Source organism: Bactrocera tryoni, chromosome 2 (assembly GCF_016617805.1).
Source record: "Bactrocera tryoni isolate S06 chromosome 2, CSIRO_BtryS06_freeze2, whole genome shotgun sequence".
NCBI classification, from domain to species: domain Eukaryota; kingdom Metazoa; phylum Arthropoda; class Insecta; order Diptera; family Tephritidae; genus Bactrocera; species Bactrocera tryoni.
The window spans coordinates 38,455,726-38,473,417 of NC_052500.1; positions in this window are offsets into that span (position 1 = coordinate 38,455,726).

The window sequence follows — 17,692 nt, forward strand, 5'->3', positions numbered from 1 at the left end:
GGTTTCAATTAAGTGACCTTGGCTTTCTACACTTCATTTTTATGAAATAATTTTTGAATCAATACATACAACAACAAAGTCCCTTTTTCTGTACCTTATGCTTAAATCTTTAAAACTACGCAACCGATTTTAATGGGTTTTTTTTTAATAGATAGAGTTATTGAAGAGGAGAGTTTATATGTATAAAAGCACGCATTAAATAGTGGAGAAATACTGTTATTTTTGAGGTTTCTAATGTGTCGTAAATAGTTACATTTCTTCCGGTTACATTGCAAACGCAGACTGAACCTTACGAAATTTATTAAAACAATGTATTAAGTATTGTACACATTGAAAAGGTCTACAGAAACTCAGCGATGGTATATTTATATCTCTTATAGATATCCCACGAAAACATTTTTTTGTCATTTAATTTTTACGACAAATAATGGCCAATTTTTGAAGCGATTTTAACCAATACAGCATTAATACTTATTGAATTAAATGCCTTAAATACGTTGTTGATTTAATATAGACCTTCTGGCCCTTTACTGCATCTGATTTAAATGAATATTTTCAAAGATATTCTTCTTCTTCTTAATTGGCGTAGACACCGCTTACGCGATTATAGCCGAGTTAACAACAGCGCGCCAGTCGTTTCTTCTTTTCGCTACGTGGCGCCAATTGGATATTCCAAGCGTCAGAAAACCTTGGCGTCAGAATTCTGAATTGTGGCTGTATGTATGAATAACTGAGATTATGTGCAACCGACATTCCAGAACTCTAGACATTTTTTAAGACCCTATTGAAAATTCTAACCCGAACTCTTGCGTTCGTGTAACCGTTTATACCGTTTTCACGTGTTGGGCTTATGAATTACACGGTATGTGTTTGTTTCCGCGTTAATTACTTCAATGTGTGGGAGTTTCCGTAGCCTTGACTTGCTGGGCTGTTATCCAAAATCGATTTCACATTTGGTATTACCTGACTATATCATTATGTAGCTTTATTAAGTGAATTGTACTAAATTTTATGAAAATTAGTTAAGGCATAGAAATCCACCTATAAGTAAACTATCGATAGTGAGACGGAAATAAAACTATTGTTTTGGAGCTCCCTGGGGAACGTTTAGAAAGGAGACAATAGATTGAGGGGATTTTAGTCCCGGTGATTTCACAATGGACCTACTAAAGGTTTAAGTGCGTCAATTCAAATGCGGAAATCATTATTGTGGTTATGAATTTTGATACTATATCACATAATATTAAACGATTCAGTCCTTCTCTTTAATTTTGAGAACTATAAATGAGGGGGTTCGCGCTTTATTTCACTTGGCTCCGAATATATGTATGTTTAACAACACACATCATTTTTAAGAAGAGCATGTTTTTTGTTTATTATTGAGGTTTTTGTACTCTGGTTTCGGAATTAAAATTTTCGGTGGGCATGGTTATAATCTGATTGCATCCATTTCAACTATATTTGGTTGATGTATCGCGTACATTTTACCTAATGGCGGTAGGTGCTCCTCCCACTTTCCACTGTTTAAATGTTCATAGAAATATGAACATGAAAATATTGTTGACATAAGATAAAATTATATATGTATGTATAGAAAAATATATTTTTGATACTTGTAAATTAGAACATAAATATTCACTTGTGAACAATAAATTAAATCGAAAGAACACAGGCACTAAATGTCAAGTGCAATGATAAGCAATAAAATTGCAATATGAGACTTTGCTCATAAAAATGGGAAAAACATTAGGGGGACCTGATTTCGGAGTTTTCCCATTTATGCTATGATATAAACACGAACAAAAAAATATTTGCAATGGCTGAAAAATTTCGAACCAAAACCCACGCGACACGTAAAAAAATAATTGCAACCCTGTGCCAGCTGCCATACTACACAATGACATATTTCGCTATTAAATTGTTGAGGACGGTAAGTTTTAAACAATTTTTTGTAAATTCTGTTTAAATTGTAAAGATTTCTATTCGAAGAAAGATATAAATTACAGTGTATACAAAAAATACATAGATATATTTTACTGATGCATATAGAGTAGTAGACGAAATATGTACACTTAAAAACAACCCTATATTGAAGACAATATAAAATATACAGAACATGCGTACATGCTTTGGTATTTGCAATATGCGATAAAAATATAATACATATTTACACGTATGTACATAAACACACACGCATATACATACAAGGTGCTTTCCAAAGTAAAGAGGACTTTTTGAATCTAGCTCCCCTAGGGGCGCCATCTATATGTCGACTAGTGCGTTAGAATTTGTTATCTTTAGCGATTGTCCAGTGAGAATTTCATAACATTTCATCAATTGGAAGTGAAGTTATTGCGTTTTAAGTGTCAGCCAACATTAAATTTGGTTATAAAATTGGTATTTAAGCATTTTATTTTATTTTACCGAAGCATTTGAATTGATGAAACAAGTTTATGGCGATGATTACCAATCTCATAGCAGAGTGTATCAAAAATCAGCCGAAATCATTATTCAAGTTCATGGAAATGGAACTTAACATCTCCAAATCATCGATTTATCGCATTTCGACCGAACATTTGGGCTTACGAAAGGTGGGTGCACGGTTTGACGACCAAAAATTGCTCTCATCGATCGACGCTTGTGACCGATTATTTGCCCAAAAATCACATTTTAACCATTAACCACTCTCCGTATTCACCTGATATGTCACTGTGCGACTTCTTCCTCTTCGGAAAAATACATTTGCCCATGAAAGGAAAGCGTTATGTAGACGTATGTAGATGTCATTCAAATGGCTTGAACCGTCATACAGGCGACCATACCTGCCAACGAGCTAAAACACTCGTTCGCCATGCTTTTGGACCGTGCAAAAACTGTATTGAAGCAGATGTAGACTATTTTGAATAAAATAAATTGATTTTACCGAAAAACCATTTGTTTGGTTTTTTTTAAGTCCTGTTTACTTTGGAATCAGCAAATGGGTCTAGTGGTGAACGAGGGCAGGATGAAATATCTTCTGTCATCAAACAAACAGTCGTCGCACTCGCGACTAGGCTCCCACACCGCCGTTGACAGTCATAACTTCGTCTATCTTGGAACCAGCATCAACACCTACAACAACGTTAGCCTAGCAATCCATCGCAGAATATCTCTTGCCAACAGGTCCTACTTCGGACTAAGTAGGCAATTGAGAAGTAAAGTCTTCTCTCGACGAACAAACAGAAAATTCTAAAAGTCACTTATTACTCCCGTGCTGCTATATGGTGCAGATGCATCTAATGAGTCGACGATAAAAGTTTTTGAGAGAATGGTTCTGTGAAAGATTTATGATCTTTTGCGCGTTGGCCACGGCGAACATCACATCCGATGGAACGATGAGCTGTAGTTCAGCGAATTAAAAGATAGCGGCTACGCTGGCTAGGTCATCCGAATGAACGAAAACACTCGACGCAGTACCCGCCGGGGAAAGCAGAGGAAGAGGAAGACCTCCACTCCTTTGGAAATAACATTTTGAGAAGAACCTGACTTCACTTGGAATCTATAATTGGTAGGTAGGTAGATAGGAGTGCAGCCCTATCGGGCTCAATTAGCACTTGATGTGCTATTTTGATACACTATTCGTAGAACCTCCTGTATCTGCTATTACGTTTCACCTTCTCTCTCAAACCATTTTGAGGTTTCGATGAAACTACTTATGTCCGATATGCTTTTGGTGGAAATCCATTCAAGGTTTGATGCTTGGTGGATTCCAAGTGTTTTGTGTCGGATCTGGGCTAGAGCTGGGCATTCGCAGAGAAAGTGGAAGATTGTTTTCTTGTTCCCTGCTACTCCGCAGCCACGGCAGATGTCGTTGTAGGGCAATCCCATTTTGGACGCATGTTCCCCAAATGGCTAGTGCCCTGTTGTGGTAGCTGTTATTCTGTAAATACTTTTTCTTGACCTATTTAATAAGTCATTGGTTCTTTTCCTGTTATATGTTGGCCATAATTGTTTAGTTTCCACCTGTTGTTTGCAATTTGCTAAAATTGTCTATTGATCTCTCCTTTTATCGATCCTAGCGGGCTTGGTATTAGCTCCGCCTTGGATTCATTGAGGAAAGCTCCTGCCTTTGCCAACTCGTCTGCTTTTTCGTTACCGAAAATGTTCCTGTGGCCGGGAACCCAGATCAAGTTTAGATGGAGCTTGTCTTTTATTGAGCTTAGTGCTCTCTTGCAGTTGTGAACTATACTGGAATTTGTCATTGGTGAAGTCAATGCCAGGAGGGCCGCCTGGCTGTCCGTAAATATAGTTGCTTTATGTATATTCCCGTGGTTTTCTAATAGAACTTCGGAGGCTTTTTCTATGCCTAGTAGTTCTGCTTGGAAGATGCTAGCCGAGTTCGGTAGACGTATAGAGAGAGATATGCCTAGATCAGCGGACAATACCCCCGTGCCTACTCCGTAGTCCATTTTGGACCCGTCGGTATAGACTGAGGTGGTATCTTCCTCTACCATTGAACCTCTTCTCCATTCTCGTCTAGATGGTATCCTCACCTGGAAATGTCTATTGAAATCCAGCTTTGGGAGAATGTAGTCTGACTTGTTTAGAATTACACTATGTCCGTAGTTCTGCTGATTCCAACCTCTCAATTCTTTTATTCTTATCGCCGCAATAGCTGCTGTTTTGTGAATAAAAATGTCCATTGGTAGTTGATGCAGGATCACATTGAGCGCATCAGTCGGACATGACCTGATTGCACCCGTAACATCCGCACATGCTGCTCTTTGTATTCCATTTAATGGATTGGTGCACTATTGCAAAAAGGAGAAATGACTGGCGCGCTGTTGTTAATTCGGCTATAACCGCGGGAGCAGTGTCTACGTCTTTAAAGAAAAAAAAAGAGATATAAGGAAGAAAATTCACTAAATAAAATCAGAGTCAAAAGTGAACTCTCACGATACTAACCTTTTAAAATAAAGTTTTATAAATTAAGTGATGCCTTTCTTATATTCTTACAATCAGTTGAGATTATTATAGTTTTGTTCACCTAACGGTTATACGTATAAACTAAATTTAATCGAGAAAAGTTGAAATCCGGTTGACCGATAGTGTGAAATGGATGGTGAACCCCGTTCCCACTTCCCACCACTTCCCATATAGCACAATTTTAAATTTCATTTGAGTCTTTCCCTTTCCAATACACAAATGAAAAGTATTTAATATAACGGGATAAAACTTTGCACAAATAATGCCTTCAGTGGGTGCCACCTTATGACCAAAAATTTTTTCAAGCCCCTAAGTACCGAATATTTGGACCTCAGTGCCTATAGTTGACTTTTGATCGAAAATGTCGGTCAATGTATGATTTGTATAACTGAAATTAAGGTATAATCCTTCTCTTATAATGGTATGTCTGTATGTCAAAAATGCGTCGAATCGGACCAATACCTCCCTTAGCCCCATATCTTCTTCTTCTTTATTGGCGTAGACATCGCTTACGCGATTATAGCCGAGTTAAAAACAGCGCGCCAGTCGTTTCTTTTTTTCGCTTCGTGACGCCAATTGAAGACTCCAAGCGAAGCCAGGTCCTTCTCCATCTGGTCTTTCCAATGGATTAGTGGTCTTCCTCATCCTCTGCTTCCTCCGCGGGTACTGCGTCTAATACTTTCAGAGCTGGAGTGTTTTCGTCCATTCGGACGACATGACCTAGGCAGCGTAGCCGCTGTCTTTTAATTCGCTGAACAATGTCAATGTCATTGTATATCCCATACAGCTTGTCATTCCATAGAATGCGATATTCGCCGTGGCCAACGCGCAAAGGATCATAAATCTTTCGCAGAACCTTTCTCTCGAAAACTATTAACGTCGACTCATCAGATGATGTCAACGTCCATGCATCTGCACCATATAGCAGAACGGGAATAATGAGTGATTTATAGAGCTTTATTTTTGATCGTTGAGAGAGGACTTTACTTCTCAATTGCCTACTTAGTCCGAAGTAGCCCCTGATGGAAAAAGATACTCTGTGTTGGATTTCGAGGCTGACATTGCTGTTTGTGTTGATGCTGGTTCCGAAATAGACGAAAATATATATGACTTCCATGTTATGATTGTCAAGAATGACGTGACTTTTGATGACTGGAGATATTTCGTCTTGCCCTCGTTCACTGCCTTTACTTTGCTTCCTTATCTAGTCTGGAGAAAGCAGAACCAACGGGCGGTTTATAAGAACAATAATATCAATATCATCGACATAAGCCAGCAGCTGTACACTCTTATAAAATATTGTACCTGCTCGATTAAGTTCTGAAGCTCGAATTATTTTCTCCAGCACCATATTGCAGAATTCGCACGATAGGGTGTCGCCTTGTCTGAAACCTGGTTTGGTATCGAACGGCTCGATCCTGACAGAGCTTTTTTGGTGTTGCTCAACGTCATTTTACACAGTCGTATTAGTTTTGCGGGGATACAAAATTCAGACATCGCGGCATAAAAGCAGCTCCTTTTCGTGCTGTCGAAAGTAACTTTGAAAGCGACGAAGAGGTGGTGTGTGTCGATTCTCTTTTCACGAGTCTTTTCCAAGATTTGGTGCATGGTGAATATCTGGTCAGTTGTTGATTTTCCAGGTCTAAAGCCATACTGATAAGGTCCAATCAGTTTGTTGACGCAATATGCTCGATAGAACCTTATACGCGATGTTTAAGAGATTTATCCTACGATAGTTGGCGCAGATTGTTGAGTCTCCATTTTTGTGGATTGGGCAGAGCACATTTAAATTCCTATCGTTGGGCATGCTTTCGTCCGACCAAATTTTACAAAGAATATTTGAATAGCTTGGCCGGCAATCCATCAGCCCCCGCCGCTTTATTGTTCTTCAGGTGGGTAAGAACTTCTTCATGGTGAGGCAATGGAGGGTCTGCTCCATCGTCTTACGTTATACTTTCATTGCCTTTTAGCAGGCTGGAGAAGTATTTCCTTTATAATTTTAGTATGCTTTGGGCATCCGTCACTAGATCACCTTTGGGGGTTCTACAAAAGTATGCTCCGGTCTTGAAACCTTCGGTTAGCCGCCGCATTTTTTCGTAGAATTTTCGAGCATTACCCTTGTCGTCCAGCTTGTCAAGCTCTTCGTATTCACGTGTTTCGGTCTCTTTCTTTTTCTGTCTGCAAATACGTCTCGTTTTCCTATTCAACTCTTTGTATCTATCCCATCCCGCACGTGTTGTTGTCGATCGTAACGTTGCGAGGTAGGCAGTCTGTTTTCTCTCCGCTGCGACACGGCACTCTTCGTCCTACCAGCTGTTCTTTTGCATTTTCCAAAATCAATGGTTTCGGCTGCAGGTGTACGTAAGGAGGTGCATATATCGGCCAAAATGTGAGCTATCTCAATGAAAATGAGCTAGCGTGTTTTACTCATAACATTGTATCTTTGTGCCTACAATGTCTTGTAAAATAGATAAATTAGAGCGAAAACTTGAATTACTCCCATGTAACTAATATCGGAATTTTCGATCATCCGGCTGACTTTCTCTTTTTGATTTTTGTTTTTCTAACAAACCTTATGCCGAATATGTCGGTCAGTGTATGAGTTACATATAGTATATTTATATATAAAATTGCTTGGATTTCGGTCAAGATGACGTTTCACACCATAAAATATTTTCCTGGCTTTGATTCTTGTAAGATGCATGAGTATTAAATGTTCGGTTGCACCCGAACTTAGTCCTTCCTTCTTGTTACTTTTCTTTTTGTTGTAACGTGTTTTTAATTAACGGCATGCTCATAGTCATTATTGGTTAATAGATGTCTCAGTTTTTTTTTTTTAAACCAGTTTGATTTGAAATGAAAGTGGCGTGATAAAATGGAAATTGAGTTAACCCTACGAAAAAAATAGTTGATGTTGAGATATTGGGACGAGTTTTAATTATAAGTATATTAATATAGTCCTTCCTTTCTACTCAACAAATCTGAAAGAAATATTTGCGACTGATGCTTAGAAATTTGTGGAGTATTTGAGGTGTCCAGATTACGAGTTTTACATCAAAAATTATCCACTATGTACAGCTATTTTTATCATTTTAGTAAATGGTGGTGGGTTGACCCCTACACCCCTTAACTACAACGCAAAAAAAATTGAAGTTTTAGGAAATCTTAAGATTTTTTCACATAAAATAATATACTTACTATCTTACTATTTAAACACTCTAGCAGAATTGTTTGTTATTTGCGTGTTTTATTAACCTGTTGATATAAATAAATTAAAAACCTTTACTTGCGGTCATTCGAATATTAGATACCCTTACAAGTTAATTGATTATGAAAATAAGGTGAAGAGAAATTCGAACGGAATTGATAATTAGATATAGAAACCTAAACTATTAATTTTAATTATAAATTAAATGTTTAATGATAATAAAACGTACTATATTAAAAAATTCTGGGCCAAACCGTTTGATAATATGTAATTATATCTGCATTTTCCTGCTTTTGATAACTAAAAAATTTATTAAACTATAAAATTATTGACCCAGTTTTAAGTCTATAATTTTTTTAAGATGTGTTTAGCATATTTCTTCGATTTATTTGTAGATCACTTATCAGATAATGATAGATATACATACATACCTATGTATGTAAATACTTTCAAAGTACATAGAACAAGCCATTGTGCCAGTTTACTACCAAGATAATATCGGGTGATTTTTTTGAGGTTAGGATTTTCATGCATTAGTATTTGACAGATCACGTGGGATTTCAGACATGGTGTCAAAGAGAAAGATGCTCAGTATGCTTTGACATTTCATCATGAATAGACTTACTAACGAGCAACGCTTGCAAATCATTGAATTTTATTACCAAAATCAGTGTTCGGTTCGAAATGTGTTTCGCGCTTTACGTCCGATTTATGGTCTACATAATCGACCAAGTGAGCAAACAATTAATGCGATTGTGACCAAGTTTCGCACTCAGTTTACTTTATTGGACATTAAACCAACCACACGAATGCGTACAGTGCGTACAGAAGAGAATATTGCGTCTGTTTCTGAGAGTGTGGCTGAAGACCGTGAAATGTCGATTCGTCGCCGTTCGCAGCAATTGGGTTTGTGTTATTCGACCACATGGAAGATTTTACGCAAAGATCTTGGTGTAAAACCGTATAAAATACAGCTCGTGCAAGAACTGAAGCCGAACGATCTGCCACAACGTCGAATTTTCAGTGAATGGGCCCTAGAAAAGTTGGCAGAAAATCCGCTTTTTTATCGACAAACTTTGTTCAGCGATGAGGCTCATTTCTGGTTGAATGGCTACGTAAATAAGCAAAATTGCCGCATTTGGGGTGAAGAGCAACCAGAAGCCGTTCAAGAACTGCCCATGCATCCCGAAAAATGCACTGTTTGGTGTGGTTTGTACGCTGGTGGAATCATTGGACCGTATTTTTTCAAAGATGCTGTTGGACGCAACGTTACGGTGAATGGCGATCGCTATCGTTCGATGCTAACAAACTTTTTGTTGCCAAAAATGGAAGAACTGAACTTGGTTGACATGTGGTTTCAACAAGATGGCGCTACATGCCACACAGCTCCGCGATTCTATGGCCATTTTGAGGGAAAACTTCGGAGAACAATTCATCTCAAGAAATGGACCCGTAAGTTGGCCACCAAGATCATGCGATTTAACGCCTTTAGATCTATTTTTTTGTGGGGCTACGTCAAGTCCAAAGTCTACAGAAATAAGCCAGCAACTATTCCAGCTTTGAAGACAACATTTCCGAAGAAATTCGGGCTATTCCAGCCGAAATGCTCGAAAAAGTTGCCCAAAATTGGACTTTCCGAATGGACCACCTAAGACGCAGCCGCGGTCAACATTTAAATGAAATTATCTTCAAAAAGTAAATGTCATGAACCAATCTAACGTTTCAAATAAAGAACCGATGAGATTTTGCAAATTTTATGCGTTTTTTTTTTTAAAAAAGTTATCAAGCTCTTAAAAAATCACCCGATACAAGTTTTCCGGAGCAATATAGCAGTGGTACGAATAAATTCTAGTCATTTACAGTCGTTGCATGTTTTACAGCTAAGGTACTGCCTTGAAATTGTCCGAGAAAAGTGAAAGCACGATTGGTTCCAAAATCAATAATTTTTTTCGAAAAACAGCGCTTCTTTAACGTCTGTGAAACAATGTTTTTCGACTACCAGGATGACATGTACATCATTAGTGGCGATGAGTCTTGGATCATGGAAAACAGACGATCAATGTGCCGATGTGGCAAAAGTGAACCGAAGCCGAAAGCGGGGTTATTCTCAAATTTCACCAATTTTCAGACGTAGGAGATGCTGAGTAGGATGGACAGACGAACGGACATACATATAGTCCTCGTATCGTCATCCAGATAATTGATATGAATATCTCTCTCAATTTGTTTAAGACGTTAAAAACAACCGTTAGATGAACAAATTGATTATATTCTGAAGCAACATGTTTCGAGAATATAAATATTATAGTTTTTGCCCAAATTATGTACAAGCATGTACGTATTTTGCATCAAATTTGTTTTCATTATTCATAAACTTTTTCTTACTAATTTATTGCAGTGCGACACTTTTCCAATTTATTTATAAAAATTATGTTATTATTTTGCTATATTGCTTATGTACAATAGGGTGTAAGTTATTTCTAAAATTTATTTAATTTTTTTTGCAAACGCTTGCAGTTTTAGGTTTTGCCCTAAAAAAGGCATCCGACGTAAACAAACTTTTTATTTTAAATTTAAATCGAGCCTTAAAATTTTTTTCATATACTTATTTTTCATGGGATTTTTGATCCTTTGTAATACAGTTCTTAATTTCAAAGCAAATAAGCATATAAATTTTATAAAATGATATTATAGTCAGGGATGTTTTGGAGTCCATTACGAATTTTTTTAGTTGTCAGAATTGCAAACCACTTCTGATTTTTAGTGTTACAGATGTAATGTATGAATGAACATACTTACATGATATTAGATATGCGGTGAAATCAAAAATCATATCCGTTAAAACTGTTATACAACTATTAAGGACCATACGCACTACCATTGAGTGAGTGTGGTCGTTTTTATACTCTTGCAACCAGTTGCCACAGAGTATTATAGTTTTGCTCACCTAACGGTTGTACGTATCACCTAAAACTAATCGAGGTAGATATAGGGTTATATATATATATACATATACATCTATGAACTTGTAATTACTTGGGAACTTATATACCAACAGTATATAAATGATCAGGATGCCGAGAAATGCTGAAATCCGGTTGACAGTCGGTTTGTCCGTCCGCGCAATCTGTAACTTGAGTAAATTGGTATATAAGTTCCCAAGTAATTACAAGTTCATAGATGGGCGTAATCAGGCCCACTGCCACGCCCACAATACGCCATTAACATCCCCCTACCGCTCTTAAAACGTGTGGTGCATCTATCGTCCGTCCTTTGTGCCAGTGAAAAATCGAGTAAAAATTAATATATTTTAATGAAACTTGACACATGATACTGACACTATGAGAAAATTTGATATTTGCTCTAAAACTCCAATCAATTAAACACATAACCAGGCTTCACATTAAGATACGCAATTTGATACGGAGGATCGCAGTAGTAAACGGATGTATGTGGTCTGAAATTTTTCAAAAAGTAAGTATCTCATAAACTACTAAATCTTTATCAACCAAATTAGCTTTGGATAAATCTTTTCGAAACCCTCAATGACAGGGTGAAAATGGGAGCAGTCGGGTGATAATCCCACGCTTTCTCCATATGACAATAATGTGGAACACCAATAAAAAGTTTACTAAATAAATACGTCAGACAGCGGGAGAGTCATCGCCTGCCTTTCAATGAAATCTCATGTTCAAAAACGGCAGGACTACTTTCAACTAATTTATGTAAACATAAATTACATAACATTGTTTTGACATTCCTCGCCTTTGGTACTGGCGCAGACACCGCTTAGGCGGTTATAGCCGACTTAACCACAGCGCGCCAGTCGTTTCTTCTTTTTGCAACGTGGCGCCAATAGGAGATTCCAAGTGAAGTCAGGTTCTTCTCCACCTGGTCCTTTCAACGGAGTGGAGGTCTTCCTCTGCTTCCCCCGGCGTGTACTGCGTCGAATACTTTCACAGCTGGTGTGTTTTCGTCTATTCGGACGACATGACCTAGCCAACGTAGACGCTGTCTTTTAATTCGCTTAACAACGTCAATGTCATCGTATTCATCGAATGCGATATTCGCCGTGGTCAATGCGCAAAGGACTATAAATCTTCCGCTGAACCTTTCTCTCGAAAACTCGTAACGTTGACTCATCAGATGTTATTATCGTCCATGCCTCTGCACCATATAGCAGGACGGGAATAGTGAGTTTTTCTTCGTCCAGAGGGGACTTTACTTCTCAATTGCCTACTCAGTCCGTAGTAGCACCTGTTCGCATGAGTTATTCTGCGTTTGAATTCGAGGCTGACGCCAATAGCTGTACACTCTTATAGAAGATGATACCCTCGGTATTTAGTTCTACAGCTTGAATTATTTTTTCCAAAATTAGGTTAAAGAAGACGCACGAATCAGAGTCCTCCTGTCTGAAACCTTACTTGGTATCGAACGGCTCGGAGGGGTCCTTCCCGATCCTCACGGAGGTTTTGGTGTTGCTCAACGTCATTTTACACAGCCATATTAGTTTTGCCGGGATACCAAATTCAGACATCGCGGCATAAAAGCAGCTCCTTTTTGTGCTGTCAAAAGCAGCTTTGAAATCAACGAAAAGGTGGTGTGTGTCGATTCCCTTTTCACGGGTCTTGGCTTGGCGCATGGCATATATTTGGCCAGTTGTTGATTTGTCAGGCCTAAAGCAGCACTGCTAAGGTCTGTTTGTTGACGGTGACCTTTAATCTTTCACACAATATACTTGATAGAACCTTATATGCGATGTTGAGGAGGCTTATCCCAAGGTAGTTCGCGCATATTGTGGGGCCTCCATAATCAGTTGTGGATTGGGCAGAGCATACTTAAATCCAACCATATCCAACAAAGAAGCTGATGCATGCTCCTCAATTCAAACGGATGTTCGTTGGCTACCCATAGAATACTTATTCTAAGACCGAAATTATTGAGCTGCTTGAGCCATATGTAAAAGAATCGTTTCTGGCCACTACCAACTGAATGCCTTTAAGTTATACCATTTAAGCCTTTAAGTTATGGTATTTAAGTCAAAAATGGAACATAACATTTCAAGCCTTCAGATACCGATGATCGTCAGTGCCTACAGATGAATTTTAACCCAAAAATCGGTAATAGTGTAATATATCAATTTCGATTTGCAATGAATGTATTATAAATGAATGATATACTATACCAGATTAATGCTGAAAATGTGTTAAATACACCGGACATACTCGTACTTATGTGAGTGATGTTTATAAAATTGAGCTTATACATATATGTACATACGTTATGAAGTATACTTGAGTAATGCCAAACGTTAAGACAATCAGTCCCCTAGTCTCAACATACACAATAAAAAGGTTTCGGACTTTGGTTAATGTTTACCTTATATACTCAATATACAGTGTGCAACAAACACGGAATCTACCTTCCCGGTATTTAACTGAATAAAATCATAAATTAGGCATTACATGATGTTTTATTGATTTGTATTATTAGTTCATGTATGTATTCTTCTTTTAAAATTAGTAAAAATTAAACAAATTAACATATTGAAATAATAAATAAAATTCCATATATGAAGAACTCCAAAAATCTGGTGCGACAAAACTAAAGCACATCACTAAGAATTCACATTAATTGCACATTAATTTTTTGTCTAACGGTTTTTAATGATCAGAAAATGTTGAATATGTGTAGTTATTAGCTAAATAGAAAAATATTAGTGCGTATTCAGTTTCAGTTCGTTATTCAATGCGGTTGGTTGTATATTAAAGTGATAGGTATATCAATGGCTCAAAATAAGTATTCTGCTCATTTTAGAAAAAAATTTGTTAAAGATTTTAGGAAACGAGAATCGGTTATGACTATTGCAAAAATGTTTGGAATAAATCATTCTATTGTTTCCCGAACATTTAGCCGATTTCGGAAATCAGGCTCTTGGGTATACAGCGCATAGAGGTAGAAGGCCGCGGAAAACAACCGAAGGAGAGGATAAGGCAGTAATTCGGGCGATAAAAAATTACCCTTTTATATCGGCAACATCTATTGTAAGATAATTACGGTTAAATATATTACAGAGGTCCATACAATGTCTAGCTGTCCATGGGGGATTTTCATCCTACAGGAGTGCAAAAAAGCCGTATATTTCTTTAAAGAACAGACTGGTGCAATTTGTGAGGATGCACATATAATATATTGGACGATTATCAAATGGCAAACTGTACTTTTTTCTGGCGAATGAAAGTTTAATATCAAAGATTCTGATGGGATGAAGCTGCTAGGCAGACCGAAGGGACAACGCCTAAATCAACGTTATAAAACAAGCGCGGTGAAACAATGTACTGGTGTGGGGTTGTTTTTCAGGGAATGCAATAGGGTCAATTCATCATATAAAGAGTATAATGGACAAATATAAGCATACAAATATTTTTCAGAATATTATGCTGCCACATGCTGCAGAAGAAATGGCTTTAAAATGGAGTTATCAACATGACAACGACCAGAAACACACTGCTATTTGTGTAAAACAGTGGTTTGTTGATAACAGAATTGAGGTTTTGATGTGACTTGCACAATCACCAGATCGAAAAATCAGATTTATGATTTTATTCATTTAAATACCGACAAGGTAGATTACATGCTTTAGTTTTGTCGCACACTGTATATAGTTTAAACACTTCTCATTTTAGGTTGTCAAAATCAAGTAAGGAAACTAAGAGAGGCTAAGACCTTTAGTATGGGTTAATAAGATATCTAATATGATTACAATCCACCCCTAACTTATTTGAATGGCGAATATTAAATTCTTTCGCATCTCTGAAAATTGTTTATTTAATGTTCGGTGACACCCAAACTTAGTCTCCGACTTGCATACACTAAGAGTCTTATCACACGAAGCAACTTTTGTTGCGGCAACTCTTGGTTTATAGGCGAGGGGGCGACGAGGAGAGGAGAATCGCGCCGAGTTTCCCGTGTTCAGCAACTCGCTTTGTGTTCTTATTCGTAACAGTTCGCTGCGACGTTTTTCGGCATTCGTGTTCTTTCTTTCGTAGTACATAGTTGCATTTGCGTATATTTTTTTGAAATTAATATTTTGAATATATTTAAAAAATTTAATTTCATCTTTTGGTAAGTAATTTGCAAATATGTATACAAATATACATAATATAATATAAATATTTTAAAAAATGGAGTATGACGAAAAAATCGAATTAATTAACGATATTGTGAAATGTATGGATGAAGCCATACAAATTGATTCAGACGATAGTAAGAAGGGTGATATATCTTTGTTTTAATAAATAAAATGTATTTCTTAATTGACAGAGCTGATTAATATACATATGTGATAGAGTGGCCCAAATACCTATAAGGAAAAAGAAGCGACAATGGGTTAAAGTAAAGAGTAGACAATGGGTTAAAGTAAAGTGAAAGAGAATGAGAAAAAACTCGAGCAGAGTTGCGCAACACAAGTTGCTCGTGTGAAGGTAATGGGCAACAGCAAAAGAGAATCGCCCGAGAATCAGCAACAAAAGTTGCTTCATGTAATCGTACACTAAGTTGGGACAACAATGAATGCTACATACTAGACAGGCATATTCAACAAGAACTTCTAATAATATAAAAAAATGCGCTAACTACTTCAAATATCTTTTCGGGGTCTATGCCTACTGTGTGAGTGTTTACAAAGGTAAATACTTGTAGTATGTACATTAGGGTGGCCCTTAATTTGCAACGAGTTCGGATTCTCGCTCTCACCCCCTAGGAATATTCCAATCGACTAAAAATTAAGGGGGTAGTAAGGTATTTTTTTGTTTTTTTGCATTTTTTTTTATTTTATATTAATGTATAATATCTTAAGATTATTATGTGAAAATTTGAGAGCAATTAAAGCAAAATTGACGGAGATATACACTTGTAAGTCTCCGCCCTCCGATTTGATGGTGAGCGGCTGTGAAACTTTAAACGTGTTTTTCTCACACTTCACTTTTTCGAAGCCGGTGAACTCTGTAGCTCAAAATCTACTGAACCGATCCTTTTGAAATTTCGCACAGTCTTTCTTTACATAAATTGTGAGATGCTGTCGAGTTTTTTTTTTTTAATTTTAACTTATTTTTAAACAACAAAATTTCTGATTTTTTGCTGAAAAATCAGTATTTTTAGTTCCGAGAGTTGTAAAAAATTGAAAAATCATTAAAAAAAAACTCGACAGCGTTACCTGAGGAAACTTATCAACTAATCAAATCAATTTAATTTTTTAATTTCAAATGATCCAGTCATGAGTTATGCGGTTCACCGCAAATCAATTTTTTTTGGAAGGTCTGCGAAGTTTCTCTGTCACCGGCTCATTTTTTAATATTTTTCTATGAAACTTTGACAGAATATTCTTTAAATATCATATAATTATGCTATAATTATACAATTAAATAAATATTGATTGTATCTTAAAAAAAAAATATTGAAAATATGCTTTTTTCGCACGAATTAACCTTACTACCCCCCTTAATATATATAAAATTTCATTCCAATCAATTATGTAAAACTTAGAGGAGGCTGACGGCGATTGAAATATTGAAAAAATTTTAATTTCCACTTTATTTATGGCTTAAGCCATCCATCTAAAGCATGTCATTACGATTTAACGTTTATTAAGGAAGGTAGAGAACACAGAACCATAAATCAAAAAAATTCTGACATTACAATAAATAAGATTTTTAACCACCTATGGTACCTCTCTGATGAATGCAGTTTCTATTACTGTGAAAAAGAAGATTGTTGAAAAATTAACATCTTTGACTACTGCGACAAAGATGTGGAAACGGTTACACGTAAGGCTTGGTGAAATCAAGTGATTTATAGAAAAAGAACTCCACACTTTCTATGTAACTATGAAAAGATTTTATTTTTCATTAATTGGTAGGTACATATTTCCTCTCAACTTCTGAATGTGTATCCTCTATATTGGGATGATGTGGAAAATTTTAAAAACGGATAGGATACTGTTATGAATGTAGTAGGAAACGATACTGCAGAATGTGGCGTAAAACTTATTGAAGAATATAATAGATTCTTAACAAATAATAAAGAAGAAAAACAATATTTGTTACAAGTCATTACTGATTATAGAAAAACTAACAGTTACATTTATATAAATATATTATACGCAACATTATAATTTAGTACACAAATCTCTCTTCAATAATAATAAAAATATTCACAATAGAACGAAGTACATATTTATGTACATATATACTTATTTGTACCGTACCGTTATACTTTGTATAATTCAATATTTTAGATATTCGAATATTTCTATGAGGTGGAACCGAAAATAGAAATGATTTTATTTTTCTGCAAACAACTAAGGGCCACCCTAATTTGCATAGCCTGTATATTTAGAGATGTACTCGTATATCTTCGTGGCAATTGTTTATTTATATACTATCAATTTGGACGCAGTCCAATGTATTTGCAAAAAAATCCCGTTACTATATTTTCGTGCATATCCCACAAACGCCGAGC